The sequence below is a fragment of the Brienomyrus brachyistius genome, chromosome 12, assembly GCF_023856365.1.
Source record: "Brienomyrus brachyistius isolate T26 chromosome 12, BBRACH_0.4, whole genome shotgun sequence".
NCBI classification, from domain to species: domain Eukaryota; kingdom Metazoa; phylum Chordata; class Actinopteri; order Osteoglossiformes; family Mormyridae; genus Brienomyrus; species Brienomyrus brachyistius.
The window spans coordinates 10,644,752-10,655,856 of record NC_064544.1 but is presented as its reverse complement, the minus strand read 5'-3'; the positions used below and the strand labels follow the sequence as shown (position 1 = coordinate 10,655,856).

General features: G+C 43.2%; 51 non-coding genes across 51 annotated transcripts in view; all 51 read left to right on the top strand.

Moving 5' to 3' along the window:
- trnaw-cca (transfer RNA tryptophan (anticodon CCA)) overlaps positions 1–10 on the top strand; it is a 72-nt gene extending 62 nt beyond the window's left edge. The window contains exon 1 of the tRNA in view: positions 1–10. This exon is cut by the window's left edge and continues 62 nt beyond it. This is a non-coding gene — a tRNA (tRNA-Trp).
- Positions 11–128: 118 nt separating this feature from the next.
- trnaw-cca (transfer RNA tryptophan (anticodon CCA)) lies at positions 129–200 on the top strand. The gene has a single exon. It is a non-coding gene; the product is annotated as a tRNA-Trp (tRNA).
- A 118-nt stretch (positions 201–318) lies between these two features.
- trnaw-cca (transfer RNA tryptophan (anticodon CCA)) lies at positions 319–390 on the top strand. Its single transcript has one exon. It is a non-coding gene; the product is annotated as a tRNA-Trp (tRNA).
- Positions 391–508: 118 nt separating this feature from the next.
- trnaw-cca (transfer RNA tryptophan (anticodon CCA)) lies at positions 509–580 on the top strand. Its single transcript has one exon. It is a non-coding gene; the product is annotated as a tRNA-Trp (tRNA).
- A 308-nt stretch (positions 581–888) lies between these two features.
- Positions 889–960, top strand: trnaw-cca (transfer RNA tryptophan (anticodon CCA)). Its single transcript has one exon. It is a non-coding gene; the product is annotated as a tRNA-Trp (tRNA).
- Positions 961–1,078: 118 nt separating this feature from the next.
- Positions 1,079–1,150, top strand: trnaw-cca (transfer RNA tryptophan (anticodon CCA)). The gene has a single exon. It is a non-coding gene; the product is annotated as a tRNA-Trp (tRNA).
- Positions 1,151–1,269: 119 nt separating this feature from the next.
- trnaw-cca (transfer RNA tryptophan (anticodon CCA)) lies at positions 1,270–1,341 on the top strand. The gene has a single exon. It is a non-coding gene; the product is annotated as a tRNA-Trp (tRNA).
- A 308-nt stretch (positions 1,342–1,649) lies between these two features.
- trnaw-cca (transfer RNA tryptophan (anticodon CCA)) lies at positions 1,650–1,721 on the top strand. Its single transcript has one exon. It is a non-coding gene; the product is annotated as a tRNA-Trp (tRNA).
- Positions 1,722–1,839: 118 nt separating this feature from the next.
- On the top strand, positions 1,840–1,911 carry trnaw-cca (transfer RNA tryptophan (anticodon CCA)). Its single transcript has one exon. It is a non-coding gene; the product is annotated as a tRNA-Trp (tRNA).
- Positions 1,912–2,029: 118 nt separating this feature from the next.
- trnaw-cca (transfer RNA tryptophan (anticodon CCA)) lies at positions 2,030–2,101 on the top strand. The gene has a single exon. It is a non-coding gene; the product is annotated as a tRNA-Trp (tRNA).
- Positions 2,102–2,789: 688 nt separating this feature from the next.
- On the top strand, positions 2,790–2,861 carry trnaw-cca (transfer RNA tryptophan (anticodon CCA)). Its single transcript has one exon. It is a non-coding gene; the product is annotated as a tRNA-Trp (tRNA).
- A 118-nt stretch (positions 2,862–2,979) lies between these two features.
- On the top strand, positions 2,980–3,051 carry trnaw-cca (transfer RNA tryptophan (anticodon CCA)). The gene has a single exon. It is a non-coding gene; the product is annotated as a tRNA-Trp (tRNA).
- Positions 3,052–3,169: 118 nt separating this feature from the next.
- Positions 3,170–3,241, top strand: trnaw-cca (transfer RNA tryptophan (anticodon CCA)). Its single transcript has one exon. It is a non-coding gene; the product is annotated as a tRNA-Trp (tRNA).
- Positions 3,242–3,359: 118 nt separating this feature from the next.
- On the top strand, positions 3,360–3,431 carry trnaw-cca (transfer RNA tryptophan (anticodon CCA)). Its single transcript has one exon. It is a non-coding gene; the product is annotated as a tRNA-Trp (tRNA).
- A 118-nt stretch (positions 3,432–3,549) lies between these two features.
- Positions 3,550–3,621, top strand: trnaw-cca (transfer RNA tryptophan (anticodon CCA)). The gene has a single exon. It is a non-coding gene; the product is annotated as a tRNA-Trp (tRNA).
- A 118-nt stretch (positions 3,622–3,739) lies between these two features.
- Positions 3,740–3,811, top strand: trnaw-cca (transfer RNA tryptophan (anticodon CCA)). Its single transcript has one exon. It is a non-coding gene; the product is annotated as a tRNA-Trp (tRNA).
- A 118-nt stretch (positions 3,812–3,929) lies between these two features.
- trnaw-cca (transfer RNA tryptophan (anticodon CCA)) lies at positions 3,930–4,001 on the top strand. Its single transcript has one exon. It is a non-coding gene; the product is annotated as a tRNA-Trp (tRNA).
- A 118-nt stretch (positions 4,002–4,119) lies between these two features.
- trnaw-cca (transfer RNA tryptophan (anticodon CCA)) lies at positions 4,120–4,191 on the top strand. Its single transcript has one exon. It is a non-coding gene; the product is annotated as a tRNA-Trp (tRNA).
- A 308-nt stretch (positions 4,192–4,499) lies between these two features.
- Positions 4,500–4,571, top strand: trnaw-cca (transfer RNA tryptophan (anticodon CCA)). The gene has a single exon. It is a non-coding gene; the product is annotated as a tRNA-Trp (tRNA).
- A 118-nt stretch (positions 4,572–4,689) lies between these two features.
- Positions 4,690–4,761, top strand: trnaw-cca (transfer RNA tryptophan (anticodon CCA)). Its single transcript has one exon. It is a non-coding gene; the product is annotated as a tRNA-Trp (tRNA).
- Positions 4,762–5,069: 308 nt separating this feature from the next.
- trnaw-cca (transfer RNA tryptophan (anticodon CCA)) lies at positions 5,070–5,141 on the top strand. The gene has a single exon. It is a non-coding gene; the product is annotated as a tRNA-Trp (tRNA).
- Positions 5,142–5,259: 118 nt separating this feature from the next.
- Positions 5,260–5,331, top strand: trnaw-cca (transfer RNA tryptophan (anticodon CCA)). The gene has a single exon. It is a non-coding gene; the product is annotated as a tRNA-Trp (tRNA).
- A 118-nt stretch (positions 5,332–5,449) lies between these two features.
- trnaw-cca (transfer RNA tryptophan (anticodon CCA)) lies at positions 5,450–5,521 on the top strand. Its single transcript has one exon. It is a non-coding gene; the product is annotated as a tRNA-Trp (tRNA).
- Positions 5,522–5,639: 118 nt separating this feature from the next.
- On the top strand, positions 5,640–5,711 carry trnaw-cca (transfer RNA tryptophan (anticodon CCA)). Its single transcript has one exon. It is a non-coding gene; the product is annotated as a tRNA-Trp (tRNA).
- Positions 5,712–5,829: 118 nt separating this feature from the next.
- trnaw-cca (transfer RNA tryptophan (anticodon CCA)) lies at positions 5,830–5,901 on the top strand. Its single transcript has one exon. It is a non-coding gene; the product is annotated as a tRNA-Trp (tRNA).
- A 118-nt stretch (positions 5,902–6,019) lies between these two features.
- Positions 6,020–6,091, top strand: trnaw-cca (transfer RNA tryptophan (anticodon CCA)). The gene has a single exon. It is a non-coding gene; the product is annotated as a tRNA-Trp (tRNA).
- A 118-nt stretch (positions 6,092–6,209) lies between these two features.
- On the top strand, positions 6,210–6,281 carry trnaw-cca (transfer RNA tryptophan (anticodon CCA)). The gene has a single exon. It is a non-coding gene; the product is annotated as a tRNA-Trp (tRNA).
- Positions 6,282–6,399: 118 nt separating this feature from the next.
- On the top strand, positions 6,400–6,471 carry trnaw-cca (transfer RNA tryptophan (anticodon CCA)). Its single transcript has one exon. It is a non-coding gene; the product is annotated as a tRNA-Trp (tRNA).
- Positions 6,472–6,589: 118 nt separating this feature from the next.
- On the top strand, positions 6,590–6,661 carry trnaw-cca (transfer RNA tryptophan (anticodon CCA)). The gene has a single exon. It is a non-coding gene; the product is annotated as a tRNA-Trp (tRNA).
- A 118-nt stretch (positions 6,662–6,779) lies between these two features.
- On the top strand, positions 6,780–6,851 carry trnaw-cca (transfer RNA tryptophan (anticodon CCA)). Its single transcript has one exon. It is a non-coding gene; the product is annotated as a tRNA-Trp (tRNA).
- A 118-nt stretch (positions 6,852–6,969) lies between these two features.
- trnaw-cca (transfer RNA tryptophan (anticodon CCA)) lies at positions 6,970–7,041 on the top strand. Its single transcript has one exon. It is a non-coding gene; the product is annotated as a tRNA-Trp (tRNA).
- Positions 7,042–7,159: 118 nt separating this feature from the next.
- Positions 7,160–7,231, top strand: trnaw-cca (transfer RNA tryptophan (anticodon CCA)). Its single transcript has one exon. It is a non-coding gene; the product is annotated as a tRNA-Trp (tRNA).
- Positions 7,232–7,349: 118 nt separating this feature from the next.
- trnaw-cca (transfer RNA tryptophan (anticodon CCA)) lies at positions 7,350–7,421 on the top strand. Its single transcript has one exon. It is a non-coding gene; the product is annotated as a tRNA-Trp (tRNA).
- Positions 7,422–7,539: 118 nt separating this feature from the next.
- On the top strand, positions 7,540–7,611 carry trnaw-cca (transfer RNA tryptophan (anticodon CCA)). Its single transcript has one exon. It is a non-coding gene; the product is annotated as a tRNA-Trp (tRNA).
- A 118-nt stretch (positions 7,612–7,729) lies between these two features.
- Positions 7,730–7,801, top strand: trnaw-cca (transfer RNA tryptophan (anticodon CCA)). The gene has a single exon. It is a non-coding gene; the product is annotated as a tRNA-Trp (tRNA).
- A 118-nt stretch (positions 7,802–7,919) lies between these two features.
- Positions 7,920–7,991, top strand: trnaw-cca (transfer RNA tryptophan (anticodon CCA)). The gene has a single exon. It is a non-coding gene; the product is annotated as a tRNA-Trp (tRNA).
- A 118-nt stretch (positions 7,992–8,109) lies between these two features.
- trnaw-cca (transfer RNA tryptophan (anticodon CCA)) lies at positions 8,110–8,181 on the top strand. The gene has a single exon. It is a non-coding gene; the product is annotated as a tRNA-Trp (tRNA).
- A 118-nt stretch (positions 8,182–8,299) lies between these two features.
- trnaw-cca (transfer RNA tryptophan (anticodon CCA)) lies at positions 8,300–8,371 on the top strand. The gene has a single exon. It is a non-coding gene; the product is annotated as a tRNA-Trp (tRNA).
- A 118-nt stretch (positions 8,372–8,489) lies between these two features.
- trnaw-cca (transfer RNA tryptophan (anticodon CCA)) lies at positions 8,490–8,561 on the top strand. Its single transcript has one exon. It is a non-coding gene; the product is annotated as a tRNA-Trp (tRNA).
- A 118-nt stretch (positions 8,562–8,679) lies between these two features.
- trnaw-cca (transfer RNA tryptophan (anticodon CCA)) lies at positions 8,680–8,751 on the top strand. Its single transcript has one exon. It is a non-coding gene; the product is annotated as a tRNA-Trp (tRNA).
- Positions 8,752–8,869: 118 nt separating this feature from the next.
- On the top strand, positions 8,870–8,941 carry trnaw-cca (transfer RNA tryptophan (anticodon CCA)). Its single transcript has one exon. It is a non-coding gene; the product is annotated as a tRNA-Trp (tRNA).
- Positions 8,942–9,059: 118 nt separating this feature from the next.
- Positions 9,060–9,131, top strand: trnaw-cca (transfer RNA tryptophan (anticodon CCA)). The gene has a single exon. It is a non-coding gene; the product is annotated as a tRNA-Trp (tRNA).
- A 118-nt stretch (positions 9,132–9,249) lies between these two features.
- Positions 9,250–9,321, top strand: trnaw-cca (transfer RNA tryptophan (anticodon CCA)). Its single transcript has one exon. It is a non-coding gene; the product is annotated as a tRNA-Trp (tRNA).
- A 118-nt stretch (positions 9,322–9,439) lies between these two features.
- On the top strand, positions 9,440–9,511 carry trnaw-cca (transfer RNA tryptophan (anticodon CCA)). Its single transcript has one exon. It is a non-coding gene; the product is annotated as a tRNA-Trp (tRNA).
- A 118-nt stretch (positions 9,512–9,629) lies between these two features.
- On the top strand, positions 9,630–9,701 carry trnaw-cca (transfer RNA tryptophan (anticodon CCA)). Its single transcript has one exon. It is a non-coding gene; the product is annotated as a tRNA-Trp (tRNA).
- Positions 9,702–10,009: 308 nt separating this feature from the next.
- trnaw-cca (transfer RNA tryptophan (anticodon CCA)) lies at positions 10,010–10,081 on the top strand. The gene has a single exon. It is a non-coding gene; the product is annotated as a tRNA-Trp (tRNA).
- Positions 10,082–10,199: 118 nt separating this feature from the next.
- Positions 10,200–10,271, top strand: trnaw-cca (transfer RNA tryptophan (anticodon CCA)). The gene has a single exon. It is a non-coding gene; the product is annotated as a tRNA-Trp (tRNA).
- A 118-nt stretch (positions 10,272–10,389) lies between these two features.
- trnaw-cca (transfer RNA tryptophan (anticodon CCA)) lies at positions 10,390–10,461 on the top strand. Its single transcript has one exon. It is a non-coding gene; the product is annotated as a tRNA-Trp (tRNA).
- Positions 10,462–10,579: 118 nt separating this feature from the next.
- Positions 10,580–10,651, top strand: trnar-ccu (transfer RNA arginine (anticodon CCU)). Its single transcript has one exon. It is a non-coding gene; the product is annotated as a tRNA-Arg (tRNA).
- A 118-nt stretch (positions 10,652–10,769) lies between these two features.
- On the top strand, positions 10,770–10,841 carry trnaw-cca (transfer RNA tryptophan (anticodon CCA)). Its single transcript has one exon. It is a non-coding gene; the product is annotated as a tRNA-Trp (tRNA).
- Positions 10,842–10,959: 118 nt separating this feature from the next.
- Positions 10,960–11,031, top strand: trnaw-cca (transfer RNA tryptophan (anticodon CCA)). The gene has a single exon. It is a non-coding gene; the product is annotated as a tRNA-Trp (tRNA).
- Positions 11,032–11,105: the final 74 nt, after the last annotated feature.

The window sequence follows — 11,105 nt, the reverse complement described above, 5'->3', positions numbered from 1 at the left end:
GTCGGGGTGAGTTGAGTTGTTTATAATAGGCATCATTGTGTAAAGACCTCGTTACGCACAGAAACCAAATTATTCTAAATGTCTCTTAGACTAACAGTTTTACTTAGTTTAAGGGACAGTTTGAGTGTGAGCTTGTGGCGCAACGGTAGCGCGTCTAACTCCAGATCAGAAGGTTGCGTGTTCAAGTCACGTCGGGGTCAGTTGAGTTATTTATAATAGGCATCATTGTGTAAAGACCTCGTTACACACAAGAACCAAATTATTCTAAATGTCTCTTAGACTAACAGTTTTACATAGTGTAAGGGACAGCCTGAGTGTGACCTCGTGGCGCAACGGTTGCGCGTCTGACTCCAGATCAGAAGGTTGCGTGTTCAAATCACGTCGGGGTCAGTTGAGTTGTTTATAATAGGCATCATTGTGTAAAAACCTCGTTACACACAAGAACCAAATTATTCTAAATGTCTCTTAGACTAACAGTTTTACATAGTTTAAGGGACTGCCTGAGTGTGACCTCGTGGCGCAACGGTAGCGCGTCTGACTCCAGATCAGAAGGTTGCATGTTCAAATCAAGTCGGGGTCAGTTGAGTCATTTATAATAGGCATCATTGTGTAAAGACGTTGTTACACAAAGTAACCAAATTATTGTAAATGTCTCTTAGACTAACAGTTTTACTTAGTTTAAGAGAGAGCTTGAGTGTGACCTCGTGGCGCAATGGTAGCGCGTCTGACTCTAGATCAGAAGGTTGCGTGTTCAAATCACGTCGGGGTAAGTTGAGTTGTTTGTAATAGGCATCATTGTGTAAAGACCTCGTTACACACAGGAACCATATTATTCTAAATGTCTCTTAGACTAACAGTTTTACATAGTGTAAGGGACAGCCTGAGTGTGACCTCGTGGCGCAACGGTAGCGCGTCTGACTCCAGATCAGAAGGTTGCGTGTTCAAATCATGTCGGGGTCAGTTGAGTTGTTTGTAATAGGCATCATTGTATGAAGACCGTGTTACACACAAGAACCAAATTATTCTAAATGTCTCTTAGACTAACAGTTTTACATAGTTTAAGGGACTGCCTGAGTGTGACCTCGTGGCGCAACGGTAGCGCGTCTGACTCCAGATCAGAAGGTTGCGTGTTCAAGTCACGTCGGGGTCAGTTGCGTTGTTTATAATAGGCATCATTGTGTAATGAGCATGTTACACAAAGGAACCAAATTATTGTAAATATCTCTTAGACTAACAGTTTTACTTAGTTTAAAGGACGGTCCTGTGTGAGGCCTCGTGGCGCAACGGTAGCGCATCTGACTCCAGATCAGAAGGTTGCGTGTTCTAGTCACGTCGGGGTCAGTTGAGTTGTTTATAATAGGCATCATTGTGTAAAGACCTCGTTACACACAGGAACCGTATTATTCTAAATGTCTCTTAGACTAACAGTTTTACTTAGTTTAAGGGAGAGCTTGAATGTGACCTCGTGGCGCAATGGTAGCGCATCTGACTCCAGATCAGAAGGTTGCATGTTCAAATCTCTTCCGGGTCAGTTGAGTTGTTTATAATAGGCATCATTGTGTAAAGACCTCGTTACACACAGGAACCGAATTATTCTAAATGTCTCTTAGACTAACAGTTTTACTTAGTTTAAGGGAGAGTTTGAGTGTGACCTTGTGGCGCAACGGTAGCGCGTCTGACTCCAGATCAGAAGGTTGCGTGTTCAAATCACGTCGGGGTGAGTTGAGTTGTTTATAATAGGCATCATTGTGTAAAGACCTCGTTACGCACAGAAACCAAATTATTCTGAATGTCTCTTAGACTAACAGTTTTACTTAGTTTAAGGGACGGTTTGAGTGTGAGCTTGTGGCGCAACGGTAGCGCGTCTAACTCCAGATCAGAAGGTTGCGTGTTCAAGTCACGTCGGGGTCAGTTGAGTTGTATATAATAGGCATCATTGTATAAAGACCTCGTTACACACAGGAACCAAATTATTCTAAATGTCTCTTAGACTAACAGTTTTACATAGTGTAAGGGACAGCCTGAGTGTGACCGCGTGGCGCAACGGTAGCGCGTCTGACCCCAGATCAGAAGGTTGCGTGTTCAAATCACGTCGGGTTCAGTTGTGTTGTTTATAATAGGCATCATTGTGTCAAGACCTCGTTACGCACAGGAGCTAAATTATTCTAAATGTCTCTTAGACTAACAGTTTTACTTAGTTTAAGGGACAGCCAGAGGCAGACCTCATGGTGCAACGGTAGCGCGTCTGACTCCAGATCAGAAGGTTGTGTGTTCAAATCACGTCAGGGTCAGTTGAGTTGTTTATAATAGGCATCGTTGTGTAAAGACCTCGTTACACACAGGAACCAAATTATTCTAAATGTCTCTTAGACTAACAGTTTTACATAGTGTAAGGGACAGCCTGAGTGTGGCCTCGTGGCGCAACGGTAGCGCATCTGACTCCAGATCAGAAGGTTGCGTGTGCAAGTCAAGTCGGGGTCAGTTGAGTTGTTTATTATAGGCATTGTTGTGTAAAGACCTCGTTACACACAGGAACCAAATTATTCTAAATGTCTCTTAGACTAACAGTTTTACTTAGTTTAAGGGACGGCCTGAGGCAGACCTCGTGGCGCAACGGTAGCGCGTCTGACTCTAGATCAGAAGGTTGCGTGTTCAAATCATGTCGGGGTAAGTTGAGTTGTTTGTAATAGGCATCATTGTGTAAAGACCTTGTTACACACAGGAACCATATTATTCTAAATGTCTCTTAGACTAACAGTTTTACATAGTGTAAGGGACAGCCTGAGTGTGACCTCGTGGCGCAACGGTAGCGCGTCTGACTCCAGATCAGAAGGTTGCGTGTTCAAATCATGTCGGGATCAGTTGAGTTGTTTATAATAGGCATCATTGTGTAAAGACCGTGTTACACACAAGAACCAAATTATTCTAAATGTCTCTTAGACTAACAGTTTTACATAGTTTAAGGGACTGCCTGAGTGTGACCTCGTGGCGCAACGGTAGCGCGTCTGACTCCAGATCAGAAGGTTGCGTGTTCAAGTCACGTCGGGGTCAGTTGCGTTGTTTATAATAGGCATCATTGTGTAAAGACGTTGTTACACAAAGTAACCAAATTATTGTAAATGTCTCTTAGACTAACAGTTTTACTTAGTTTAAGGGAGAGCTGGAGTGTGACCTCGTGGTGCAACGGTAGCGCGTCTGACTCCAGATCAGAAGGTTGCGTGTTCAAGTCACGTCGGGGTCAGATGAGTTGTTTATTACACGCATTGTTGTGTAAAGACCATGTTACACAAAGGAACCAAGTTATTCTAAATGTCTCTTAAACTAACAGTTTTATATAGTTTTAGGGACTACCTGAGTGTGACCTCGTGGCGCAACGGTAGCGCGTCTGACTCCAGATCTGAAGGTTGCGTATTCAAGTCACGTCGGGGTCAGTTGAGTTGTTTATTATAGGCATTGTTGTGTAAAGACCATGTTACACAAAGGAACCAAGTTATTCTAAATGAATCTTAAACTAACAGTTTTATATAGTTTTAGGGACTGCCTGAGTGTGACCTCGTGGCGCAACGGTAGCGCGTCTGACTCCAGATCAGAAGGTTGCATGTTCAAGTCACGTCGTGGTCAGTTGAGTTGTTTATGATAGGCATCATTGTGTAAAGACCTCGTTACACACAGGAACCATATTATTCTAAACGTCTCTTAGACTAACAGTTTTACATAGTTCAAGGGACTGCCTGAGTGTGACCTCGTGGCGCAACGGTAGCGCGTCTTACTCCAGATCAGAAGGTTGTGTGTTCAAATCACGTCGGGGTCAGTTGTGTTATTTATAATAGGCATCATTGTGTAAAGACCTAGTTACACACAGGAGCCTAATTATTCTAAATGTCTCTTAGACTAACAGTTTTACTTAGTTTAAGGGACTGCTTGAGGCTGACCTCGTGGCGCAACGGTAGCGCCTCTGACTCCAGATCAGAAGGTTGTGTGTTCAAATCACGTCGGGGTCAGTTGTGTTGTTTATAATAGGCATTATTGTGTAAAGACCTCGTTACACACAGGAACCAAATTATTCTAAATGTCTCTTAGACTAACAGTTTTACTTAGTTTAAGGGACAGCCTGAGGCAGATCTCGTGGCGCAACGGTAGCGCGTCTGACTCCAGATCAGAAGGTTGCGAGTTCAAATCACGTCGGGGTCAGTTAAGTTGTTTATAATAGGCATCATTGTGTAAAGACCTTGTTACACACAGGAACCATATTATTCTAAATGTCTCTTAGACTAACAGTTTTACTTAGTTTAAGGAGCAGCTTGAGTGTGACCTCGTGGCGCAACGGTAGCGCGTCTGACTCCAGATCAGAAGGTTGCGTGGTCAAATCACCTCGGGGTCAGTTGAGTTGTTTATAATAGGCATCATTGTGTAAAGACCTCGTTACACACAGGAACCAAATTATTGTAAATGTCTCTTAGACTAACAGTTTTACATAGTGTAAGGGACGGCCTGAGTGTGACCTCGTGGTGCAACGGTAGCGCGTCTGACTCCAGATCAGAAGGTTGCGTGTTCAAGTCACGTCGGGGTCAGTTGAGTTGTTTATTACAGGCATTGTTGTGTAAAGACCATGTTACACAAAGGAACCAAGTTATTCTAAATGTCTCTTAAACTAACAGTTTTATATAGTTTTAGGGACTACCTGAGTGTGACCTCGTGGCGCAACGGTAGCGCGTCTGACTCCAGATCAGAAGGTTGCGTGTTCAAGTCAAGTCGGGGTCAGTTGAGTTGTTTATAATAGGCATCATTTTGTAAAGACCTCGTTACACACAGGAACCATATTATTCTAAATGTCTCTTAGACTAACAGTTTTACATAGTGTAAGGGACGGCCTGAGTGTGACCTCGTGGCGAAACGGTAGCGTGTCTGACTCCACATCAGAAGGTTGCGTGTTCAAATCACGTCTGGGTCAGTTGAGTTGTTTATAATAGGCATCATTGTGTAAAGCCCTCGTTACACACAAGACCAGAATTATTCTAAATGTCTCTTAGACTAACAGTTTTACTTAGTTTAAGGAACAGCTTGAGTGTGACCTTGTGGCGCAACGGTAGCGCGTCTGACTCCAGATCAGAAGGTTGCGTGTTCAAGTCACGTCGGGGTCAGTTGAGTTGTTTATAATAGGCATTGTTGTGTAAAGACCATGTTACACAAAGGAACCAAATTATTGTAAATGTCTCTTAGACTAACAGTTTTACTTAGTTTAAGGGATGGCCTAAGAGTGACCTCGTGGCGCAACGGTAGCGCGTCTGACTCCAGATCAGAGGGTTGCGTGTTCAAATCACGTCGGGGTCAGTTGAGTTGTTTATAATAGGCATCATTGTGTAAAGACCTCGTTACACACAGAAACCAAATTATTCTAAATGTCTCTTAGACTAACAGTTTTACTTAGTTTAAGGGACAGCTTGAGTGTGACCTTGTGGCGCAACGGTAGCGCGTCTGACTCCAGATCAGAAGGTTGCGTGTTCAAGTCACGTCGTGGTCAGTTGAGTTGTATATAATAGGCATCATTGTATAAAGACCTCGTTACACACAGGAGCCAAATTATTCTAAATGTCTCTTAGACTAACAGTTTTACATAGTGTAAGGGACAGCCTGAGTGTGACCTCGTGGCGCAACGGTAGCGCGTCTGACTCCAGATCAGAAGGTTGTGTGTTCAAATCACGTCGGGGTCAGTTGTGTTGTTTATAATAGGAATCATTGTGTAAAGACCTCATTACACACAGGAACCAAATTATTCTAAATGTCTCTTAGACTAACAGTTTTACATAGTGTAAGGGACAGCCTGAGTGTGACCTCGTGGCGCAACGGTAGCGCGTCTGACTCCAGATCAGAAGGTTGCGTGTTCAAGTCACGTCGGGGTCAGTTGAGTTGTTTATAATAGGCATCATTGTGTAAAGACGTTGTTACACAAAGTAACCAAATTATTGTAAATGTCTCTTAGACTAACAGTTTTACTTAGTTTAAGGGAGAGCGTGAGTGTGACCTCGTGGTGCAACGGTAGCGCGTCTGACTCCAAATCAGAAGGTTGCGTGTTCAAGTCACGTCGTGGTCAGTTGAGTTGTATATAATAGGCATCATTGTATAAAGACCTCGTTACACACAGGAACCAAATTATTCTAAATGTCTCTTAGACTAACAGTTTTACATAGTGTAAGGGACAGCCTGAGTGTGACCTCGTGGCGCAACGGTAGCTCGTCTGACTCCAGATCAGAAGGTTGTGTGTTCAAATCACGTCGGGGTCAGTTGTATTGTTTATAATAGGCATCATTGTGTAAAGACCTCATTACACACAGGAACCAAATTATTCTAAATGTCTCTTAGACTAACAGTTTTACATAGTGTAAGGGACAGCCTGAGTGTGACCTCGTTGCGCAACGGTAGCGCGTCTGACTCCAGATCAGAAGGTTGCGTGTTCAATTCACGTCGCGGTCAGTTGAGTTATTTATTATAGGCATTGTTGTGTAAAGACCATGTTACACAAAGGAACCAAGTTATTCTAAATGTCTCTTAAACTAACAGTTTTATATAGTTTTAGGGACTGCCTGAGTGTGACCTCGTGGCGCAACGGTAGCGCGTCTGACTCCAGATCAGAAGGTTGCGTGTTCAAGTCACGTCGGGGTCAGTTGAGTTGTTTATAATAGGCATCATTGTGTAAAGACGTTGTTACACAAAGTAACCAAATTATTGTAAATGTCTCTTAGACTAACAGTTTTACTTAGTTTAAGAGAGAGCTTGAGCGAGACCTCGTGGCGCAATGGTAGCGCGTCTGACTCCAGATCAGAAGGTTGCGTGTTCAAATCACGTCGGGGTCAGTTGAGTTGTTTATAATAGGCATCATTGTGTAAAGACGTTGTTACACAAAGTAACCAAATTATTGTAAATGTCTCTTAGACTAACAGTTTTACTTAGTTTAAGGGAGAGCGTGAGTGTGACCTCGTGGTGCAACGGTAGCGCGTCTGACTCCAAATCAGAAGGTTGCGTGTTCAAGTCACGTCGTGGTCAGTTGAGTTGTATATAATAGGCATCATTGTATAAAGACCTCGTTACACACAGGAACCAAATTATTCTAAATGTCTCTTAGACTAACAGTTTTACATAGTGTAAGGGACAGCCTGAGTGTGACCTCGTGGCGCAACGGTAGCTCGTCTGACTCCAGATCAGAAGGTTGTGTGTTCAAATCACGTCGGGGTCAGTTGTATTGTTTATAATAGGCATCATTGTGTAAAGACCTCATTACACACAGGAACCAAATTATTCTAAATGTCTCTTAGACTAACAGTTTTACATAGTGTAAGGGACAGCCTGAGTGTGACCTCGTTGCGCAACGGTAGCGCGTCTGACTCCAGATCAGAAGGTTGCGTGTTCAAGTCACGTCGCGGTCAGTTGAGTTATTTATTATAGGCATTGTTGTGTAAAGACCATGTTACACAAAGGAACCAAGTTATTCTAAATGTCTCTTAAACTAACAGTTTTATATAGTTTTAGGGACTGCCTGAGTGTGACCTCGTGGCGCAACGGTAGCGCGTCTGACTCCAGATCAGAAGGTTGCGTGTTCAAGTCACGTCGGGGTCAGTTGAGTTGTTTATGATAGGCATCATTGTGTAAAGACGTTGTTACACAAAGTAACCAAATTATTGTAAATGTCTCTTAGACTAACAGTTTTACTTAGTTTAAGAGAGAGCTTGAGCGAGACCTCGTGGCGCAATGGTAGCGCGTCTGACTCCAGATCAGAAGGTTGCGTGTTCAAATCACGTCGGGGTCAGTTGAGTTGTTTATAATAGGCATCATTGTGTAAAGACCTCGTTACACACAGGAACTGAATTATTCTAAATGTCTCTTAGACTAACAGTTTTACTTAGTTTAAGGAACAGCTTGAGTGTGACCTCTTGGCGCAACGGTAGCGCGTCTGACTCCAGATCAGAAGGTTGCGTGTTCAAATCACGTCGTGGTCAGTTGAGTTGTTTATAATAGGCATCATTGTGTAAAGACCTCGTTACACACAGAAACCAAATTATTCTAAATGTCTCTTAGACTAACAGTTTTACTTAGTTTAAGGGAAGGCTTGAGTGTGACCTTGTGGCGCAACGGTAGCGCGTCTGACTCCAGATCAGAAGGTTTTGTGTTCAAATCACGTCGGGGTCAGTTGTGTTGTTTATAATAGGCATCATTGGGTAAAGACCTCATTACACACCGGAACCAAATTATTCTAAATGTCTCTTAGACTAACAGTTTTACATAGTGTAAGGGACAGCCTGAGTGTGACCTCGTGGCGCAACGGTAGCGCGTCTGACTCCAGATCCGAAGGTTGCGTGTTCAAGTCACGTCGGGGTCAGTTGAGTTGTTTATAATAGGCATCATTGTGTAAAGACGTTGTTACATAAAGTAACCAAATTATTGTAAATGTCTCTTAGACTAACAGTTTTACTTAGTTTAAGGGAGAGCTTGAGTGTGACCTCGTGGTGCAACGGTAGCGCGTCTGACTCCAGATCAGAAGGTTGCGTGTTCAAGTCACGTCGGGGTCAGTTGAGTTGTTTATAATAGGCATTGTTGTGTAAAGACCAGGTTACACAAAGGAGCCAAATTATTGTAAATGTCTCTTAGACTAACAGTTTTACATAGTTTAAGGGACTGCCTGAGTGTGACCTCGTGGCGCAACGGTAGCGCGTCTGACTCCAGATCAGAAGGTTCTGTGTTCAAATCACGTCGGGGTAAGTTGTGTTGTTTATAATAGGCATCATTGTGTGAAGACCTCGTTACACACAGGAACCAAATTATTCTAAATATCTCTTAGACTAACAGTTTTACATAGTTTAAGGGACTGCTTGTGTGTGACCTCGTGGCGCAACGGTAGCGCGTCTGACTCCAGATCAGAAGGTTGCGTGTTCAAATCAGGTCGGGGTCAGTTGAGTTGTTTATAATAGGCATCATTGTGTAAAGACCTCGTTACACCCAGGAACCATATTATTCTAAATGTCTCTTAGACTAACAGTTTTACATAGTGTAAGGGACGTCCTAAGTGTGACCTCGTGGTGCAACGGTAGCGCGTCTGACTCCAGATCAGAAGGTTGCGTGTTCAAGTCACGTCGGGGTCAGTTGAGTTGTTTATTACAGGCATTGTTGTGTAAAGACCATGTTACACAAAGGAACCAAGTTATTCTAAATGTCTCTTAAACTAACAGTTTTATATAGTTTTAGGGACTACCTGAGTGTGACCTCGTGGCGCAACGGTAGCGCGTCTGACTCCAGATCAGAAGGTTGCGTGTTCAAGTCAAGTCGGGGTCAGTTGAGTTGTTTATAATAGGCATCATTTTGTAAAGACCTCGTTACATACAGGAACCATATTATTCTAAATGTCTCTTAAACTAACAGTTTTACATAGTTTAAGGGACTGCCTGAGTGTGACCTCGTGGCGCAACGGTAGCGCGTCTGACTCCAGGTCAGAAGGTTGTGTGTTCAAATCACGTCGGGGTCAGTTGTGTTGTTTATAGTAGGCATCATTGTGTAAAGACCTCGTTACACACAGGAACCAAATTATTCTAAATATCTCTTAGACTAACAGTTTTACTTAGTTTAAGGGACGGCATGAGGCAGATCTCGTGGCGCAACGGTAGCGCGTCTGACTCCAGATCAGAAAGTTGCGTGTTCAAATCACGTCGGGGTCAGTTGAGTTGTTTATAATAGGCATCATTGTGTAAAGACCTCGTTACACACAGGAACCATATTATTCTAAATGTCTCTTAGACTAACAGTTTTACATAGTGTAAGGGACGGCCTGAGTGTGACCTCGTGGCGCAACGGTAGCGTGTCTAACTCCACATCAGAAGGTTGCGTGTTCAAATCACGTCTGGGTCAGTTGAGTTGTTTATAATAGGCATCATTGTGTAAAGACCTCGTTACACACAAGACCAGAATTATTCTAAATGTCTCTTAGACTAACAGTTTTACTTAGTTTAAGGAACAGCTTGAGTGTGACCTTGTGGCGCAACGGTAGCGCGTCTGACTCCAGATCAGAAGGTTGCGTGTTCAAGTCACGTCGGGGTCAGTTGAGTTGTTTATAATAGGCATTGTTGTGTAAAGACCATGTTACACAAAGGAACCAAATTATTGTAAATGTCTCTTAGACTAACAGTTTTACTTAGTTTAAGGGATGGCCTAAGGGTGACCTCGTGGCGCAACGGTAGCGCGTCTGACTCCAGATCAGAAGGTTGCGTGTTCAAATCACGTCGGGGTCAGTTGAGTTGTTTATAATAGGCATCATTGTGTAAAGACCTCGTTACACACAGAAACCAAATTATTCTAAATGTCTCTTAGACTAACAGTTTTACTTAGTTTAAGGGACAGCTTGAGTGTGACCTTGTGGCGCAACGGTAGCGCGTCTGACTCCAGATCAGAAGGTTGCGTGTTCAAGTCACGTCGTGGTCAGTTGAGTTGTATATAATAGGCATCATTGTATAAAGACCTCGTTACACACAGGAACCAAATTATTCTAAATGTCTCTTAGACTAACAGTTTTACATAGTGTAAGGGACAGCCTGAGTGTGACCTCGTGGCGCAACGGTAGCGCGTCTGACTCCTGATCAGAAGGTTGTGTGTTCAAATCACGTCGGGGTCAGTTGTGTTGTTTATAATAGGAATCATTGTGTAAAGACCTCATTACACACAGGAACCAAATTATTCTAAATGTCTCTTAGACTAACAGTTTTACATAGTGTAAGGGACAGCCTGAGTGTGACCTCGTGGCGCAACGGTAGCGCGTCTGACTCCAGATCAGAAGGTTGCGTGTTCAAGTCACGTCGGGGTCAGTTGAGTTGTTTATAATAGGCATCATTGTGTAAAGACGTTGTTACACAAAGTAACCAAATTATTGTAAATGTCTCTTAGACTAACAGTTTTACTTAGTTTAAGGGAGAGCGTGAGTGTGACCTCGTGGTGCAACGGTAGCGCGTCTGACTCCAAATCAGAAGGTTGCGTGTTCAAGTCACTTCGTGGTCAGTTGAGTTGTATATAATAGGCATCATTGTATAAAGACCTCGTTACACACAGGAACCAAATTATTCTAAATGTCT